Below are 18,928 nucleotides of genomic sequence, written 5' to 3'. Positions count from 1 at the left end.
TCTTCTCTTCTCTTCTCTTCTCTTCTCTTCTCTTCTCTTCTCTTCTCATGTCATCTATCTCGTCTCGTCTCGTCTCGTCTCGTCTCGTCTCGTCTCATCATCTTATTTCATTTTGATGGAGTCTCTTACTGTGTTGCCCAGGGTGGAGTGCAGTGGTACGATCTTGGCTCACAGCAATCTGCACCTCCTGGGTTCAAGCAATTCTCGTGCTTCAGCCTCCCAAGTAGCTGGGATTACAGGCATACATCACCATGCCTGGCTAATTTTTGTGTTTTCCGTAGAGACGGGTTTCACCAGGCTGGTCTCAAACTCCTGATCTCAAGTGATCTGCTTGCCTTGGCCTCCCAAAGTGCTGGGATTACAGGCATGAGCCTCTGTGCCCAGCCTGATATAGAAGACGATTTTAAGTAATATGTGGGAAACTTTAATTTTAGAAATTATTTTACTTTATATTAGGAAAAATATATCCCACATATTTATACATGCGATTTAAAATATTACTGCTTAAAATCATAGTGGAATAAAAGTTTGCTTATAAAATACATTGTGAACTAAAAATTGTAAAATGAGTAAATTTAAAGAAAAAACATTAATAGTATTAATAGTAATTATTATATACGAGGCCCTGTTGTCCATACTTGATGTCTGTTGTGTCATTTAGTCTTCACAACAGTTTTGAGAGGTAGATACTATTATTATTTCCATTGTACGAATGAGAATCTGAGACATTAGAGCACAGAGAGGTAAACATTCTTGCCCTTAGTTATGAATCGTGTAAGTGGCAGAGCTGGAATGTCAATCCATGTACCCTGACAGTGTCTGACCTCTTATCCTCTATGTAATCACTGCTGCTTTTTTAAGTAAATAGTAGTACGAAGGATACATGGATAGGATAGTCCTAATAAAATTGGTATACAAATACATGAAGTTTGTAAAAACTGCTCTAGATAATGGAGTATTTCTAATCTACAATGAACATATTTTTATATACGTATATATTGAATAGAGATGCATTCAAAGACTCTATAAAGATTATTCTAAGTATTAAATGGAACATTATTTTATTGACATTCATATAATGAAAGAATACTTTATTTAAAAAACCGAAGTATGGTGAGGCATAGTAAGTTTTTTTCACCACTTCTGCACCTGCTTCTGTGAAAAGGAAATATTCATAGTTTATAAAGAGTGAAAGTTGGTTCTTTAGGTCATTCACAACTGCATTCCAAACTGTTTGATATTTCAGCTTCAGGATTTAACATCCTAACAAAAGTCATGTGACATCAGCAGCGGGGTGCAGTGAGAGCTCTCTCAGGAATACTCTTAATAGAAAGGAAGACTTTGGGTCTGTGAGGTTGTGTGGGCTTGAATGTGATTTTTATTTGATATATGAGCTGTGACATAACTGTTGCATGACTGAGATGTGCTTGTAAGTGCTGTACTATGCAGATGGGTTTTTTTTTTTTTTTTTTTCTGAAACAAAGCCAGAAATAAAATCTTGAATGTGTTCATTTAGTGGGAAAAGAATACTTCATAGAAACATATGGAAACATTTCTAAGTTTTTTTTTGTTAAATGAACCTTTTACTTTCTAAGCATTTTTATGATTATTCAAGTTAACATGTCATTTACCTCATATTTTCCAAGTGTAGTGAGACATGGGAAAGCTTATAGTATGGAGATGTTTGGAAACAGCCAGATCACTTTTAGGAATGCACATTTTAGGATTAGATGAAATGATTATTAGAAAATTAGGATTGAATCATGAGTTTATTTTTCATTAAGTTATTAATTATAGGACTATCCATAGCTAATTAATTATATTAATATCATGATGGTATTTGGTGAGGAGATGCATAGAGTGGTTATTTTCTTTTTACTCACTTATTAAAGCATAGGACAGCATTAAAGGAAATCATAAAAGCAAGAAGATACAAGTATAGTATGCCTGTTTTTAATTTTCCATGTTCTCTTCCAACTCATGTCTTCATATATAAATTTTTACATGGTTTTATTTATTATGTGTTTACCATTTCATGTTATGCTCTTCTTTTCATAACATTATGTTTTAAAATTTCTCTTTATGGTGGTCACATATCGCTCTGATTGTCTCTCTTATTGTGGAAAGCATAAAAATGGAAAATTGTCTTAGATTCAGAGTTCCGCCCGAGGTCTCATTTTATTTTACTCTTTCCTGTCACAGAGAAATGACTTAGAATTATATACATGTTGCCTCTCCAATTAGCTTTGATGCTGAGTCCATTGTATATTTTGTAGTTCTAACTTCCTGATTCTGTATTTGACATACATAGAACTCTCTTCTGATTTGTGGGCTCTTCTTTGTCTTTTTATTCTTGATCTTAAGGGAGTACATTGAGTACTCTCCTTCTCCTATGTCCCTTCAGCTACAACCCATATACTGACAACTGCTTCATTTAATTTAATGCTGTAGCCCAGAACCTCTCTCTGAAATTGTTAACTTTATTTGAATATGCTAGGGTATCTAAAATTCACAGTATTCAGAAGGAAATTTAACTGTTGTTTTCTAATCATGGCTAATGGTATCACAATTTATCCCTTGTATTATGTAAAACACCTAGGAATTCTCTTTAACTTAAGATTTTCTCTTGTCTGCATTTTGTAAGTCATCATGTTATGTTATTTCCTCCTGCTGAATCTTCCTGGCCTCTCTACTTTGTGTTACCGTGCTTTTGTTTTTGACTGGTATTGTTGTAATAATATCTTTCCAAGTTATCTCTTATTCTTTTGCAAAATTCATTCTCTCCACTGAAGTCTTAGTGATCTTTCTAAAATTAAATTCTGATTGTATCCTTCAGGGGTTTCTCATTCGTCCTCAAGATAAAGTTGGAACTTATTGCCATGTTAGTACATGGTCTTTTCATGACCTTCTCTTTCACTCATTGTGGGAAACTGTCTTCCTCAAACCCCTTTCTTTAGCTACTTCGAACTACTGAACTACTTACAGTACACTTCTAGCCGAAACATACAGTCTCTCATACCTCCTTGCTGTTACACATGCTACTACGTCTTCCTGCAACATCTTGCCTACTCTCATAACCATTTCTTCTTCTTGTCTGCTTAACCTGCTTTTCCATTAAGACATAGCTGAAGCTTCAAATCTTTCAGACTGTTTTAGGTGTACTTCTTTTAAGTTCCTAGAGTATGCTATCTAACATGTTGTGCCAGTTATATGGTATATACCTTATATACTTTTAAATTGAGTTACACTGAGTTTTTTTTTTTTTTTTGGAAATTCATAACAGTTGAAATTTAGGTGGTTTATTATTGTTTTTTAGATACAGCATTATTCATCTTTATGCATGCTGATATTTTTAAGTTATTTTCCTGAAAAAATTTCTGAGAGTACAAATATTGGGTCGAAATTAGGTTCACTTATGACTCTTGGGCATTGCGTTTCAGGCAGTGATTCTTAATATCAATCTTGCCTAACATGTTATAGGTATAATAATTTTCAGAAAACAAGACTCTTGGTACCAATAATATCTTCTCTGTGTAAAGAAATTTTAGAATATTGATACATAATATTTTACATATTTATGTGGCATAGGTGATATTTTGTTGCATGCATAGAATGGGTAATGATCAAGTCAGAATATTTGGAGTATTCATCACTTTGAGTATTTATCATTTCTATATGTTGAAAAGTTTTCAGTTTCTTTCTTTGAGTTACTTCAAAATATAAAAGACATTGTTGCTACTTGCCTCCCTACTCTGCTATCAACATTAGGAGTTATACCTTCTGTCTGCCTGTAAGTTTGTACTCACTGACCCATTTCTTTTTGTCTCCTGCAACTCATCCACACACTGTTCCCAGGCTATCATTCTGTTGTCCACCTCCATGATATATCAACTTTTTTACGCTTCCACATATTGAGAAAAAGAAATATTTTATCATTAAGAAAAAAACCTGATATTAATCTAATATTAATTTTTGTATTCAATAAACGTATATAGACACTGTTGTATGTTAATTTCTGTACCAGGCACTGGGAACACATATAGTAAAACTCTTCCCCTACCTATTTCTTTTCTTGGTTAATTTCAAAATAGATTTCTCAAGAGCTCTGAAAAGTAACGTATATAATACATATTTATTGTACTCACTGGACTCCAATGAGTACAGTAAACATGTATGTCTATGTTATGTATGTTACTTTTGGAGTTACGTACATTTAATTGGAGCTGCCTATTAAATATAAAGAAAAATCAGTGCCATAAGTGTAAAATATTTTTTTTTTATAGTTGAGGGAATGGCTTACTTGAAAAGCTGCCTTTTTCCATATTAACATTTTTGCTTTTATCTTTTAGATTTTAGGAAGATTCTCTTATCTTTGTTTTAATTAGGATCACATTTTAATAACGAGTAGCAAAAATGAGGTGCTTTTTTTGGGAAAATATAATTGCTGAATGAAGTTCAGTATTTTTTTTTTAACAAGTTGAATGATTAGGATTTATAATATAGTTTATTTGTGTCTACTTTTTAAACTGTTCTGGTATGTTTCATATATTCATATTAAAATATATGTAGTAGATGGTTATAGTATTTCTTTGTATATGATATCCACACAAGAACTCTTTGTACTGTTGGCGGTGCTGTTATACAGTTCCACACTACAGTAAGTAAATATATTACCTCAACCATTAATCAGCCTACCATTGCCATTGATGACCCATTGCTTAAGTAGTAACACTATGCTGCTGACCCAGACTCAGGGGGCTTATTTTTATTTTTTTGATGCATTGGTGTAGGCAATTTTAAGGGTGTGGAACCAAGCCATTTTCTCCCTTGGACTCATTTCCACTTTTATTTCCTATGGGAGGCTTAGCCGTCCTTTCGAATACTTGAATTTCTAAATTGTTAACCTATTCTGTGATTACTAGGTGGTGGAGTAATGCCCATTTTAACACACTGAATTTTTAAAAGAAGTAAAATGGCTTAACTGTTCTCAGAAAATAAAATGGCTTAGCAATTCTCAAAATTAAAATTTTGTAATTTGTAAAATACTTTCCTTATAGACACTTTATTTTTTGTATGTGTTTTTCATGGATTACTTTTATTTTGTGCTTATGTGCTAGGAATGTTAGGCTTGATTTTTGTCCCTGGAGAGTACAGTTGAGAGCTGACAGGTTATATGAAGTTGAAAAGAAATTTAATGAGTTGTAAAAACCAGTGTTTCATTTTTCCTTGGTAACCAATATGTACTTGTCGGGGAGTGTCCTAAAAAATTCAAAATGAATAGTCCTTCAAGTTGCCTAGTAGCTTTCAATTTTACCGTTAACTACTGTATCTCAAAAGCAAAAAGAATTTATTCACTAAGAAAAATAAAGTTACTTATTTTTAGCATGTGAATGTTTGGGGCTTGAATTTGCTGGCTATAGTTATTCAGTCTCACAGATAAAGCGTATGTAGTTTGTATGAAGTTTTTTTTTTAAACAAAACTTACTTTTAGTTTGTATCCTTTCTTCATCAAGAAATTGATAGAACATCCTATTTGTACCAGGTATATTATAAGGCACTGGAGTTATTAATGCAAAGAAGGTACAGATTGCAGTAGCTCCATCTTTAATAGGGAAAAAAATATATAAACACATAATTATAATAGTGTATGGTAAGTACTGCTAGACGTTCAAAAGGAAGCCATAAGAGAAGAGCAGATGATTATATGTGAAGGCTTCAGAGAAGAGTTGACATTTTGTGGTTGGGGTGTGTGTGTGTGTGTGTAAATGTTAGTGGAGGATGAGGGTGGTAGTAAGCTCAATTCATCACATGGTTCATATAAAATGAATATTCTGTGCACTGTTCATAATGGCATTTTATTTGTAAGTATAAGGAGTGGAATTAGGGCTGGTTAGGTTTTCCAGAAAGCTGACCCTGAGATGGAATTAGGACTGCAAACTGCATGCTAGTGAGCAACACCTGTGAAAAGAAAAAGTTGGGAACAAGATTAGATGGAAAGAGTCATCACATTGTTAACCTCATTTTACAAGGTCTTTGGGTAACCCAGTAGGGACCTCTGGAGCAAAGGTTGTTGGACCAGCCCTCAGTCGTGGAAATGGCTAGGCCCTTGACCACCATTATTCAGGCATTGGTTCTGGGCCTCTACAAGAGGAGAATGCCCTTGGCTGAAAAGTTGAAGTCAATGTTTATAAAAGCTAACAGCTGAAGACTGTCAGCTAATCATGCTCCTTTTAGCCCAGCACTGTGTTCTTTGTTGAAGGTGGGGTGGACCTTGGGATGCTACTAATTATTCATTGATTGATTGATTGATTGATTATCATCATTCATTCAGTCAGTCAGTCAGTCAGTCAGTCAGTCAGTCAGTCAGTGTTAAGGATTTGGCACTGTGTGCTAGGGTTAGTGCTGTGCATGGGTGACATGAACAAAACAGACATGTCCCTGTTCTCATGTAGAGCAAGGGTACAGAAGAATTTTCTAAGCAAACAGAAAATCTGATATAAAGGACCTGTTATGGGCAAGACCTTGGCATGAAGGAGAGATAGAAGGCGAATTTGGCTAGAGAATTCTGAGATTAAAAAAAAAGAGAGTGCAGAGAAACAAGGTCAGAGAGTTTGGCAAGTGTCATATTTGAAATCCTTGCAAGCCACGGTAAGAATTTTGGATTTTATTCTAATAGCATTGGGAGGTCACTGGAGGGCTTTAACCAAAAGAGTGATATAATTTGACTTATGGTTTAGAAAGTTTACTACTGCTTGCCTGTTTCCACATTTAATAGTCGTAATGCAACTATATCTTGACTTCTGACTTAAGACATACTATGTTGTCACTTGGAGAATTCTTTTATATTACTGGTAATTGTGTAACATCTGCAGAAAATATACATTAATTCCATTATTACAGTTTATTTTATCCATTTCCTGTGTTTATGTAGTAACTCATTAACCAGTTATTTTGCTTTTAAGTAACTATTTATTACTGAATTATAAGCCATATTAATTTTAATTTTTAGTTGGGTTTATATAACTTATTATACATGTTTGTGTTTTTTTGCCTATTCTTAGCTCTAAAAAAAGTAAATAAATGCTTCTGTAGGAATTTTATTTAGGCATTTTAAACTTGTTATGTGACTGTACTGAGTCTTTAAAGTTTAATTAGTCCCTCACTCAAGCCATATAGCTCTCTGTTTGTAGTACAGGACACAATTGAAAACTCCCAAGATTCCTGCATATAGCAGGGACCTGCACAGTACTGCCTTCCCGAGCTGTTTTTATTTTCCTTGAGGTCAGAAGTCTTCCTCCTATAGGAAATTTTAGATCTCTTCCCTCTCCAAAATATTGACTTACCTAATTCAAAGTTTACTCATGTTGATTCTTTTTTTTTTTTTTGAGACGGAGTTTCGCTCTTGTGACCCAGGCTGGAGTGCAATGGCGCGATCTCGGCTCACCGCAACCTCCGCCTCCTGGGTTCAGGCAATTCTCCTGCCTCAGCCTCCTGAGCAGCTGGGACTACAGGCACGCGCCACCATGCCCAGCTAATTTTTTGTATTTTTAGTAGAGGCGGGGTTTCACCATGTTGACCAGGATGGTCTCGATCTCTTGACCTCGTGATCCACCCGCCTTGGCCTCCCAAAGTGCTGGGATTATAGGCGTGAGCCACCGCGCCCGGCTACTCATGTTGATTCTTATTTAAGACTTATAATTGTTAATGAAAACTAGGTTCCAGTTCTGAGAAATGTCTTCTCAGTGCCCCAGTTTGAACCTTGGCCATGCCATTTGTTAACCATGTGATTTAGGCAAGTCTCTTTACCTCTTTAAGAATCAGTTTCCTCTTTTGTAGAGTGGGGAACACCAGCAGTACTTGCTTTATAGGAGTACAGTGAGAAGTAAGTGAAATAATATAGAATGTCTGGTATACCATGACTGTTCTATAAATGGAAATTGCTACAGTTTTACTGTTACTTTTATTAGGGATACTAGAAATGCATATTCAAGTTTGGTATTCATCTGAAATCTACTTTTTGGTTTCAGCTTTGGCCTTGGCCTTTGGGAAGTTGAATAGCAGAATTGTCACTTCAGTGTCATTTCTGGAAATCCTGAATTTGTGTGTGAAAATGCTTACCATTATATCTAGTAGCTTAACATTACTTAGATAAATGAGGCATGTCATTTGAACTTTTTGTTAGTGTTTTAGCATTTACTTTTAATTACAGGTAAGCATTCTAAATGTAACAAACAATGAACATATGCTCATAGGCTTTATGTGTTAGAGTTCTGTCAATGAGTTAAAGTATAAATGTTTATCACCAGAGTTAAATACTATAATTGTTAATAATTGTAGAAGCTGTTAGTTTCATGGATAGAAATCATGATTTCATAAGTTCAATAATTAGGTCAGGAAATTGACAGTTAACACAAATACTAACTTAGTACATTTTTTTCTTGTTGTTGTTGTTAGCTGGATATATTTCCTTTTTTTCTTTATTTTTTTTGGTCACAGAACAGTTTTCAGTAGAGGAAACTCGCATTACAATCTGGTGGTGTAATGTCTTGTTCATATAAACTAGTACATGTTCCTCTTTTAGCACAAAAAGGCCTAATGGTGCATACCCTATTAAAATTCAGGACATTTCCAATGTTTGCTCTCTGTTTTTCTTTGCCATCTCTTTTTGTTTTTTAAATAAACATTGTTCAAGATTTGTCCAAAAGAAGGCCATATAGGTTCTCGGCTAGTGGAAGACAATTCAGAACAGTTGTTGCACACTTGGACTGTCACCTTCTCCAGGCTGGGCAGTTGATATCTTATTTTTTTCCCCAACTCATTTTTATTAAAAAAAATTTTTAAAATGCTCCAACTATCAATTTTACAAAATCTCTAAGGGAAACACAAGAGCGAGGTGCTGAGGTAAAAAACACCTGAGGTAGCTTTTTCTGTGTTTTTTTTTTCTCATTAAAAAAAAATATCTATCTATCTATCTATCTATCTATCTATATCTGTAAATTTAACCCCTTGGGCCAACAACCTTGTGTAAATTGCTACTTCCATTTTTTTTTTTTAAAGAAAGAAATCATTTTGCTTAATATTGTTGGCTTATATACCAAAATGCAAAAAGGCAAAATATGTTCTTTCATTGTGGAATTTTTTCTTTGGTTGATTGGTTGGTTTGATGGGTTCCTGTTTTCCTCTTCCAAAATTCTAGGACAAGTACCATTGACTCTTGTTCTTTTTAGTAACTAAGTGTAGGTTGAGACTGGTTTGTGTGTTTTGCTTTTGTTCCTTTTGTGTGATGTGATACTCAGAGCACTGCTTTGCTTGGGTGGGGTTGCATAGATACGGGATTGAAAGGAAGGGATGAGGGAATTCAGCAGAATGGAGATGGAGAAGGAGGGGTGGGGAGGGGAGGGAGGGGAGACAGAATTATATAGCAGTATGCAAAAAAAAAAAAAAACAGTTTGAAACCTGTGAAGCAAAGAGAAATGGGTGTATGAGCTAGACAGGCATGAGGAATGACAGAGCTTTCTCTTCAAGGAGATGACATCCCTTCTGTTGACTTACACAGGTGATCCAGAACTGCTGTGAGTGTCCTTAGGGTGAGATTTCCCTCTGGGTAAATGTTGTGTGGGTGACCTCGAAGCTCCCCTCTTTACTGTGAGACCTCCCAAAGAAAGGCTTTCTTCTTTAGAGTCTAGAAAAGACTGCTTTCTCTTTAAAAAGAAAAAAATGTAATAATTGTTTGAAAATTGGAGTTAGTTGAATTATTTGATATATTATTTTCAAAATCTATTGCTGCTGCAGGCACCCTGTGTAACTTACAAGCCACATTTCTTAACATCTTCCCCTTCGAATATGTACACACATGTACAGAGACGATTTGCCACAAGAGAGGGTGTGTATTTTGCTTGGCTTTGAACAGGTTTACCTATGTTAGTTTGATTAACCAGGGATAGGGTCATTGGAGTTAAGGAGAAATCCGAGTGGATGTTAAAGTGGATGGCTGAAGCCTGCAGAGGCCCTGGGGGGTGGGAGGCAGGGCCTGGTGGTCTGACAAACCTGACTGACCTTCTCCACCCCTCCTTGGTCCCTGGGATTCTCAGGGCTTCTGCAGAGACCCTGGGTGCCTCCGCAGAGACCCTGGGCGCCTCCGCAGACTGTAGGCTTCTCATTCCTCAGATGGTCTTCGGTTTGCTCCCAATCAGGCTGGCTGCGTTTGGTCCCATTCTGTCAGATGTTGGAAGGGCCACATTCATCTGTTGTTTTGCTGGTGCCTGTGGGAGCCTTACTTGCTGTGCTGTGAGGTGACTCCCTGAGGATATTTTTGCTTCTGCTGCTTCACCTCTTTTACAGTTTCCCTGATCTTGTGCTGTGCAGTCTGGCTAGCAAAAAATGCCCGACAATTCTGATGTTCTGATGACCACTTCCTTATTTTCATCTTGCGTTTGGTCATGAGGCATGATGACTTCTGCACCAGTTAAGTTCTGTAGTTCATTCATGGTCTTGCCACCTTTGCCAGTCACCCGGCCGGCTGTGGAAGAGGGCACTCTGATATAGGTTTCCAGCTTCACTTCCTCTTTGGAGTTAAAGAAGTTTTCTTCTTGGCTGGGCGCGGTGGCTCAAGCCTGTAATCCCAGCACTTTGGGAGGCCGAGGCGGGTGGATCACGAGGTCAAGAGATCGAGACCATCCTGGTCAACATGGTGAAACCCCGTCTCTACTAAAAATACAAAAAATTAGCTGGGCATGGTGGTGCGTGCCTGTAATCCCAGCTACTCAGGAGGCTGAGGCAGGAGAATTGCTTGAACCCAGGAGGCGGAGGTTGCGGTGAGCCGAGATCGCGCCATTGCACTCCAGCCTGGGTAACATGAGTGAAACTCCGTCTCAAAAAAAAAAAAAAGTTTTCTTCTTTAAGTTTCCCAAAGATCCTTCCCTGGGCCTTGGTGGAGGCTCCAGCGAACCTCACCACCTGTTTGGTGTGTGCCCCTTTCTTCCTGATGATGGCACCCACAGCCTGGGTTGGGATGAAGAGATTCACAATCCCCTGCTCTGGATAAGGGTGATGATGCAGAAACAGGCAAAGCTGGTGATGGGCGTACAGGCTGGAGAAGTATCCGGAGTGGGTATTAACAGTCAGCGTATCATTTTCAAAGGCCCCATGCAGCTTCTTCATAATCTCTATCTCATCACTGGCACAAGCCTCAACTGTGCCTTTCAAAGTGATGGTTCTTTCCGGGTTGTATATGTTCAAATCCTGCAAAGATGAGATTGTTATCCTGGTCCCTCTTTCATGTTCAATTTTCTTCAAATTTCTGCCTTCTTTTCCAGTCTTCCAATCAAGCAATGCAGGCAAAGATTTTCAGAGGAATATCTTTAGCTAGTGTGGTCTCATCTGCCTTTCTGCATGACTTCAAGAATCATGTGGTGTCCTTCAGAAGTCCCCTTTGGGGTGGCATGGATAGTGACAGGCTTATCTGCAGCTCCAGGGTTCTCTTTTCTATGGATGTCTACCTGGGACTGGGTCTGCTTACTGGTGTTTTTATGCTCAAGCCCTCTTTTCTGATAATGGCACCAGCAAACTGGGTGGGGACCAGGATCAGCAGTGGGAAATCAGTCTGGCCTGAGAAGAGCCCCCAGGGGCGTGGCCTTGCTCCTGGGAAGAGTGGTCCCTACCCTGGGCTCACTGAGGGGGTGACAGGGAGCTCACCTCTTCATCTGGGATGTAGGAAATCTTGAAGGAGTTGTTTGCAAACTGATGCCTGCTTTGCTTCTCCATGGCTATTTTTGCTGCTTCTCTAGTTGCGTATGTGATGTTGCCAACGGCAGGTTCTGTGTCTGTATTGACTTGTTGCACGTTCTCCGCTGTCCCATATTGAGCCAAAAATCCATCCAACACCTCCCACTTCAGGTGAGGAGGGATGTTTCAAATCTGAATTTTCCTGCTCCTTAGCTTTTTAGCCACTGAGCAATCAACTTCCATGATTTTCCCATGCATTTCTACTTTACCTTGGCCTTACCGCTGCCCTGCCCCCACTCCACATGCCTGTGGGGAAGGGGCTCTCCCCAGGCTGGGGTTGGGTGGGTTGGTGGGGGGTGTTGGCCAGAGCCGGGGGGTCCGCCCAGCTTAGAGCAGAGCATGTGCTGGGTAGAGTTAGGGGGTGTGCTAACGTGAGTCCCCAGTACATGATTAACTTTATGAAAGTCTTTATAATTTTTCAAAGTCAAATTGTTCATAAACATTTAAATAAAAATAAGACATTAATAGAGGTTGCATTATACCCTCATTCTTTGTATAATTTCTTAAATTGTTTAATGTACAAGCATTAATAAAACATTTAAACTATATATATTTTCTGTTTAATTGCAACAAGTCTCTCAAAATAATGCCCTATTTGGGATTTATTCACATTTATAAGATTGAATTAAAGAGAGAAATAGAATGTTCAAGGAAGGAAAACAAAATGATTAACAGTATCCAAGAAAATAATTCCTGACTCAAATATAATGATGGAAAAATATGGAGTATGAAAAGAAGAAAGTGTTAGAGAAATATTAGATTATCTAGAACATACCTTACTTTCTCAGTAATCTTAAAATAAGACTTTTACAAGAGTGCTTTACAACCATTTCTCTGTAGATTTTTAATTCATGAATTGTTATAGAGGAAAGAAAATGTAATAAGTTGCTATAAGTATCAGCATCTTCAGTGCTATCAAAAAAGTCTTGCTTCCACATCTATTTCAGTTGGAATTGAATACCTTTATTATTGCAAATGTGTAGAGATTATAGTAATAATATAGCAGCTGACAGCAGGTAAGAAATTGAGTACCATTCTGTCATATTAAAAACCAACTCTTACCATGCTTAATATAAATTTATAATGAAAATTTCTTTTAAATTAGATTCTACATTTATCTTTGTATTACAAAAAGTCATTCTATAATGATGATATTTGGGTTTTGCTGCAGTAGTTTGCTAAATTTTAACAATGTGGAAAGTAGTAAAATCTATACCTTTTCTGTGTGCCTAACATATTTATTAATTTACCCAAATTTTACAAAATGTTGGATAAGTTTAAAAGAGGGTAATTTTAATAGAAAAATCCTGTATTTTCAGCCTAAATATTTTTTAGAGGCTAGTTTCTGTTTTAACTAATCATTTAGTAGGCTGCATATTATATATATTATTTAAAGAATTTTTTATGTTTCAACAAAGAGGAATTGCCAATTATTTTTCTTCTTAACTAAGTAATGCATTACATTAAATCCACTGAAGTACCTTTCAACATAATTTGTTACACAAATAAGTACTACCATATAAAACATTTTCACTGTTATTTCATTTTCCTTTAGTTCTTTCGTGAGATTTTTATTAGAACCACTCACTGTGAATTAGAGGTAATAGAGAAATAAAATAAAATTTTGCTTTTTTTCCCCTCTACAGTAGAAAACAATGGTAACCACTTATTGATTTCATTGTCAATAAATGAAAGTAAAGTAGTGTTTACTGTGGGTGGGTGTAGAGATCTTAAAGTTCAAAAACAGCTGCATAGTATACAAATAAGTAATAGAGGACACATTTTAATAATGCAAGAGCTGGTTTGATTTAATTAACTGTGGTTTAATATGTTGTGCATCTCACTCACGGCAAACCCTGGTGGCATTTACTGGCTGATGCCTCAGAGCACTTTTTCATCCACTTTCATTGGCCAATTGTGTTGTGGAGGCATTATCTAAGTTCTGGAAAACAGTTCTCAAGGATTTTGCTTTAATGATAGGTATAACATCTAATTCATTTGTTGATGTCAATTTTTTTTCTTTTTAAAGACAGAGTCTTGCTCTGTTGCTCATGCTGGAGTGCATTGGCGTGATCTTGGCTCACTGCAACCTCTGCCTCCCAGGTTCAGCAATTCTCCTGCCTCAGTCTGCCGAGTAGCTAGGATTACAGGCATGTGCCACCACGTTTGACTAATTTTTGTATTTGTAGTAGAGACAGGGCTTGGCCATGTTGGCTAGGCTGGTCTTGAACTCCTGGCCTCAAGTGATCCACCTGCCTTGGCCTCCCAAAGTGCTAGGATTACAGGTATAAACCACGGTGCCTGACCTGTTGATTTTAATTTGATGGGATTTCTAAACTCTGTCCTTAATGACTTTAAAGTTTGAAACTGTAATGGTTTTACCAAGTAGCTTTTTCTTTTTTTTATTCGGAGTCTTGCTCTGTTGCCCAGGCTGGAGTGCAGTGGTGCAATCTCTGGTCACTGCCACCTCCGCCTCCTGGGTTGAAGCAGTTCTCTGCCTCAGCTTCCTAAGTAGCTGGGATTATAGGCACCCGCCACTGCACCCAGCTAATTTTTGTATTTTCAGTAGAGACGAGATTTCGTCATCTTGGCCAGGCTGGTCTTCAACTCCTGACCTCTTGATCCACCTGCCTTGGCCTCCCATAGTGCTAGGATTACAGGCATGAGCTACCATCCCTGGCTACCAAGTAGCTTTTAAATGATGTCTGCTGAAGCAGAGAACAGATGAATTTGAATATGTTTCTAACTACAGACAGCAATGATCTTCATGTCCTATTACATTCACCCTGTAAAATCACCTGAATATTTTTAAAAAGGTAAGGGGAGAATGGAGAAAAAAGAGGCATTGCTCATGTGATGTGTATAGTATTCTGGGATCTCTTACATTTGATAATGCTGTGGAAGCTATCTTAGATATAGAGTAATTTCAAAAATCCCAGTTCTATAACCACACCTGATATGGCTTAGCTGTGTGCCCACCCAAATCTCATCTTGAATTCCCACATGTTGTGGGAGGGACCTGGTGGAAGGTCTTTCCTGTGCTGTTCTCATGATAGTGAATAAGTCTCACAAGATCTGAATGGTTTTAAAAAGAGGCATTCCCCTTCACAAGCTCTCTCATTTTTTACCTGCCACTATCCACATCAGATGTAACTTGCTCCTCCTTGCCTTCCGCCGTGATTGTGAGGATTCCCCAGCCACGTGGAACTGTAAATCCAGTGAAAACTCTTTCCTTTGTAAATTGACGAGTCTCAGGCATATCTATCAGCAGGGTGAAAACGGACTAGGACTAATACAACACCTTAACTTTTGAAGCAAATGAGATACCTGATGGTATTTCTCCCCAAATATTTTATGTTTTCTTTTATAGACACTGTTTGGATTGCTTAATTAAAAATGGAAAAATTACTATGAAAATAGAGGATTATATCTCTCTTTAACATTTGATCACTATTGTTTTTCAGTACATCGACAATTCAAGGGTAACATTTGAGGCTTTTTGTCAAAATGTTGGGGTAGGCAACCAGGCTAAGGTAAAGTGGAGGCAAGGAAAATGTTTCAGTAAAAAGGAAAACAGGCCATGTAAATATATTGTCAGTGAAAAATAAGAAATGAATAAATATTTAATAAAAGTAATGACTGAAACAGAAAAAATTATGAACGTTTTTGGTTAGTAGGCTATACCACAGGGATATAGAATTAACTGAGTGGGGGGTGAGTGATAAAAGACTACACATTGGGTAGAGTGGTGTATGTGCTTCGGTGATGAGTGCACCAAAATTAGAGAAATCACCACTAAAGAACTTATCCATATAACCCAAACTGCCTGTTCCCCCCACATCATTGAAATAAAGTAAAATAAATTTTAAAAAATTCATACAAGAAAAGAATTGTTACCTGACCTGCATTATGCAGGTTGGGGTGATCTTTTTTTTTTTTTTTAAACTTTAACTTAAGAGTGGCAAACTCTTTCTAAAACACTTAATGACCTCCATTTCTCCAATTTCAGCTCCTGTTGCTTTCATCCCTGCTTCCTATAGGCTGTACTACCAGTAAACTTCTGTAATAGACCTGTGGGCAGTTGTAGTTCTTTCCTTAGGTTTGCAGGTCATGCTTTTCCATTGCCTGGAGTATTTCAATTTACTCTACCCTCACACCCTTTCCTGGTTTACTTTTCTTTATCCTTGAATATTAATGATCTAGGCCAGGATAAGGGTCCCTTTATAATTTCCAAGTGTCCTATACTTCCACTGTCATAGTGCTTATATTAATGGTACATTTCTCTAAGTTAGTGTAAGATTTTATGTGTGTGTGAAGACAATGTCTTTAGTTACTAAGCACAGTAGAAATATGTTGTGAATTAGTAGATTTTGGTTCTAGTATATACTATTTTCAGATTTTGGAAACATTTATTAAATGCTTAAATATTACTTCTTAGTCCAGCCTGGTGGGATTAGGGGAAAACAAGTGACCACGGGGCAAACAGGTGAAGGATGATGCTTGAGCTCAGTTGTGTAGGATGAGTTAGTATGAACCTAGTTGCTCATAAAAATATAATGCATTTTGGTAAGAACTTCTTTTGCAATGTATTTTGGCATTGTTTTTGTAGAATAAAAAATAAATGATGTTAGACTATAATAAAATTTATGTTGAAAAAAATTACTGAGAAATGTATATGAAATTTCTAAAAAAGTCTGATGTACAGATGTTTCATGTTATTACTGACAGTTGTTGGCTAGTTTATTTTATTTCAATTCATAATAAAAGCCTAAACAATTGTTTTTTAATAATGAGAGAATAACTGGGTCTTCAAAAATAAATAGCATTATATGCAAAAGATGTAATATGTGAACTGGTGGCATTTTACTTCCCTGTAATTATTGTCTAGTGAATGATAAGACTGACTACATTATAAGTCTCATGATATATCTAAAAACATTTATTTTTAGATATGTATATCTGTTATATGATAAAACTTGTATTCAGAATCTTACAAGGCAAGGGAAAAACATCTTTGTTACCGCTACAAAATTCTGCTGAGGGAGGAAGGTATTTATTTGGCTTACCCAAATTACGTAAGACAGTATCTCAAGCTTTCATCTGAGTAAGAATCACTTGGGGTCATGCTAAAATGCAGGTTCTTAGGCCAGTCTTGTTTTTGTTGGTAAGGCCCTTGCATTTGACCTTTTTAATTTTTTATTTTTATACTTTAAGTTCTAGGGTACATGTGCAGATCTTGCAGGATTGTTACATAGGTATACACTACATTTGACCTGTAATGAGCATCCCGATGTTATCACATTCTGATGTGATATACCGAAATACACATTATTTTCCAATTTGATATCACATTGGATAATAATATGTATTTCAGTAATATGTAATTCAGATAGTAATGACTGACCCTTATTCTCCTGGCCATTGAATGGTGTGGCTGACACATTCTATATAAATCTGAGGTTCTTCTCATTAGGTTCTATCCAATTGTGTCATAAATTTAGAGTAATCTTAAGCACATTAAATGAAATGTTACTTACTGAATGCATGGCATTTCACCTAGAAACACATTGAGATACCATCTCATGCCAGTTAGAATGGTGATAATTAAAAAATCAGGTGACTACAGATGCTGGAGAGGATGTGGAGAAATAGGAATGGTTTTACAGTGTTGGTGGGAGTGTAAATTAGTTCAACCATTGTGGAAGACAGTGTGGCGTTTCCTCAAGGATCTTGAAATAGAAACACCATTTGACCCAGCAATTCCTTTACTGGGTATATACCCAAAGGATTATAAATTATTCTAATTATAAAGACACGTATGTTTATTGTGGTAGTGTTTATAATAGCAAAGACTTGAAACCAACCCAAATGCCCATCAATGATAGACTGAATAAAGAAAATGTGGCACATTTACACAATGGAATACTATACAGCCATAAAAAAGATGAGTTCATGTCCTTTGCAGGGACATGGATGAAGTTGGAAACCATCATTCTCAGCAAACTGACGCCAGAACAGAAAGCCAAACACTGCATGTTCTCACTTGTAAGTGGGAGGTGAACAATGAGAACTCATGGACACAGGGAGGGGAACATCACACAGTGGGGCCTGTTGGGGTGTGGAGGGCTAGGGGAGGGATAGCAGGGGGGTGGGGGGCAAACAGAGGTTTAGCATTAGGAGAAATACTTAATGTAGGTGATGGGGTGATGGAAGCAGCAAAACCACCATGGCACATGTATACCTATGTAAGAAACCTGCATATTCTGCACATGTATCCCAGAACTTAAAGTATACATATATTTAAAAAAAAAAAACTTTCTTTTTAATCCTGGTTATTCTTTGATTATATGTTGCTTATAAAAATACAAAGCATAGACACTATTTTGTTTTTTACCTGTTAAAAGTGGTACATACTTAATATGTGAAACAGTACATCGGTATGCACAGAAATATTTTTTAAAAAGCTAATCTTCTTTCCATCTCTTTTTTTCCCCACCTCACTTCCTTTATGCTGATACAAACATAAACATATGTATGGATTTGTGTTGAGTATGTATTTTAATGGGATTATATGCAAAATTTGGAACTTGCTTTTTTTTAAAACACAATACCACGTTGTGGTTATTGTTCCAGCATAAGTGTGTAATTTAACTTCTTCTTCTTAATAGCTGTGTACTATTCTATAGTATAAGAGGGTATCACTATTTCTTAGTCATTTTCCCCTTTTATTGTTACTACTAATGATGGTGCATCAGATAACTTTGCCTATAGATCTCAATGCATTCATTTTCTATGTTTTATTAAAGATGTAGGATTTTGGATTAAAAATAATGTGTATTTCAGCTTAATTAATATACTTTATAAAATAAATAACATTTTATGTACTTGTTATTATAAAAATAGTCTATAGAATATGGAAAACATGTAGAATGAAATAAAAAGCATCTATAAATCTACAATCAGAACACTATCAATGTGCTAACAAATTGGAAGTTACTTTTCCAGTTGTTTTTAATTTTCTGCTTCTTTGCTACTCATTACATCTATTGTATTGTAATCCTCCTAAGGTTTATTTTTACCACAAGGAAGATGTCACAAAGTAATTTCAAATTCTGAATTTTTAAGTGTTTTTTTTTTTTTTTTT

The 18,928-nt window shown here is 36.5% G+C and overlaps 1 protein-coding gene and 1 pseudogene across 1 annotated transcript in view; one reads left to right on the top strand and one right to left on the bottom strand.

Moving 5' to 3' along the window:
- The window catches only part of VPS13B (vacuolar protein sorting 13 homolog B), an 823,218-nt gene that overhangs the window by 203,859 nt on the left and 600,431 nt on the right, over nt 1-18,928 (top strand). The gene's annotated exons all lie outside the window — the stretch shown is intronic.
- Nucleotides 10,274-11,988, bottom strand: LOC116529724 (annotated as a pseudogene).

Source organism: Sapajus apella, unplaced genomic scaffold (assembly GCF_009761245.1).
Source record: "Sapajus apella isolate SASKATOON/1434 unplaced genomic scaffold, GSC_monkey_1.0 scaffold3, whole genome shotgun sequence".
NCBI lineage: Eukaryota > Metazoa > Chordata > Mammalia > Primates > Cebidae > Sapajus > Sapajus apella.
This window is presented reverse-complemented; position numbering and strand designations above follow the sequence as displayed.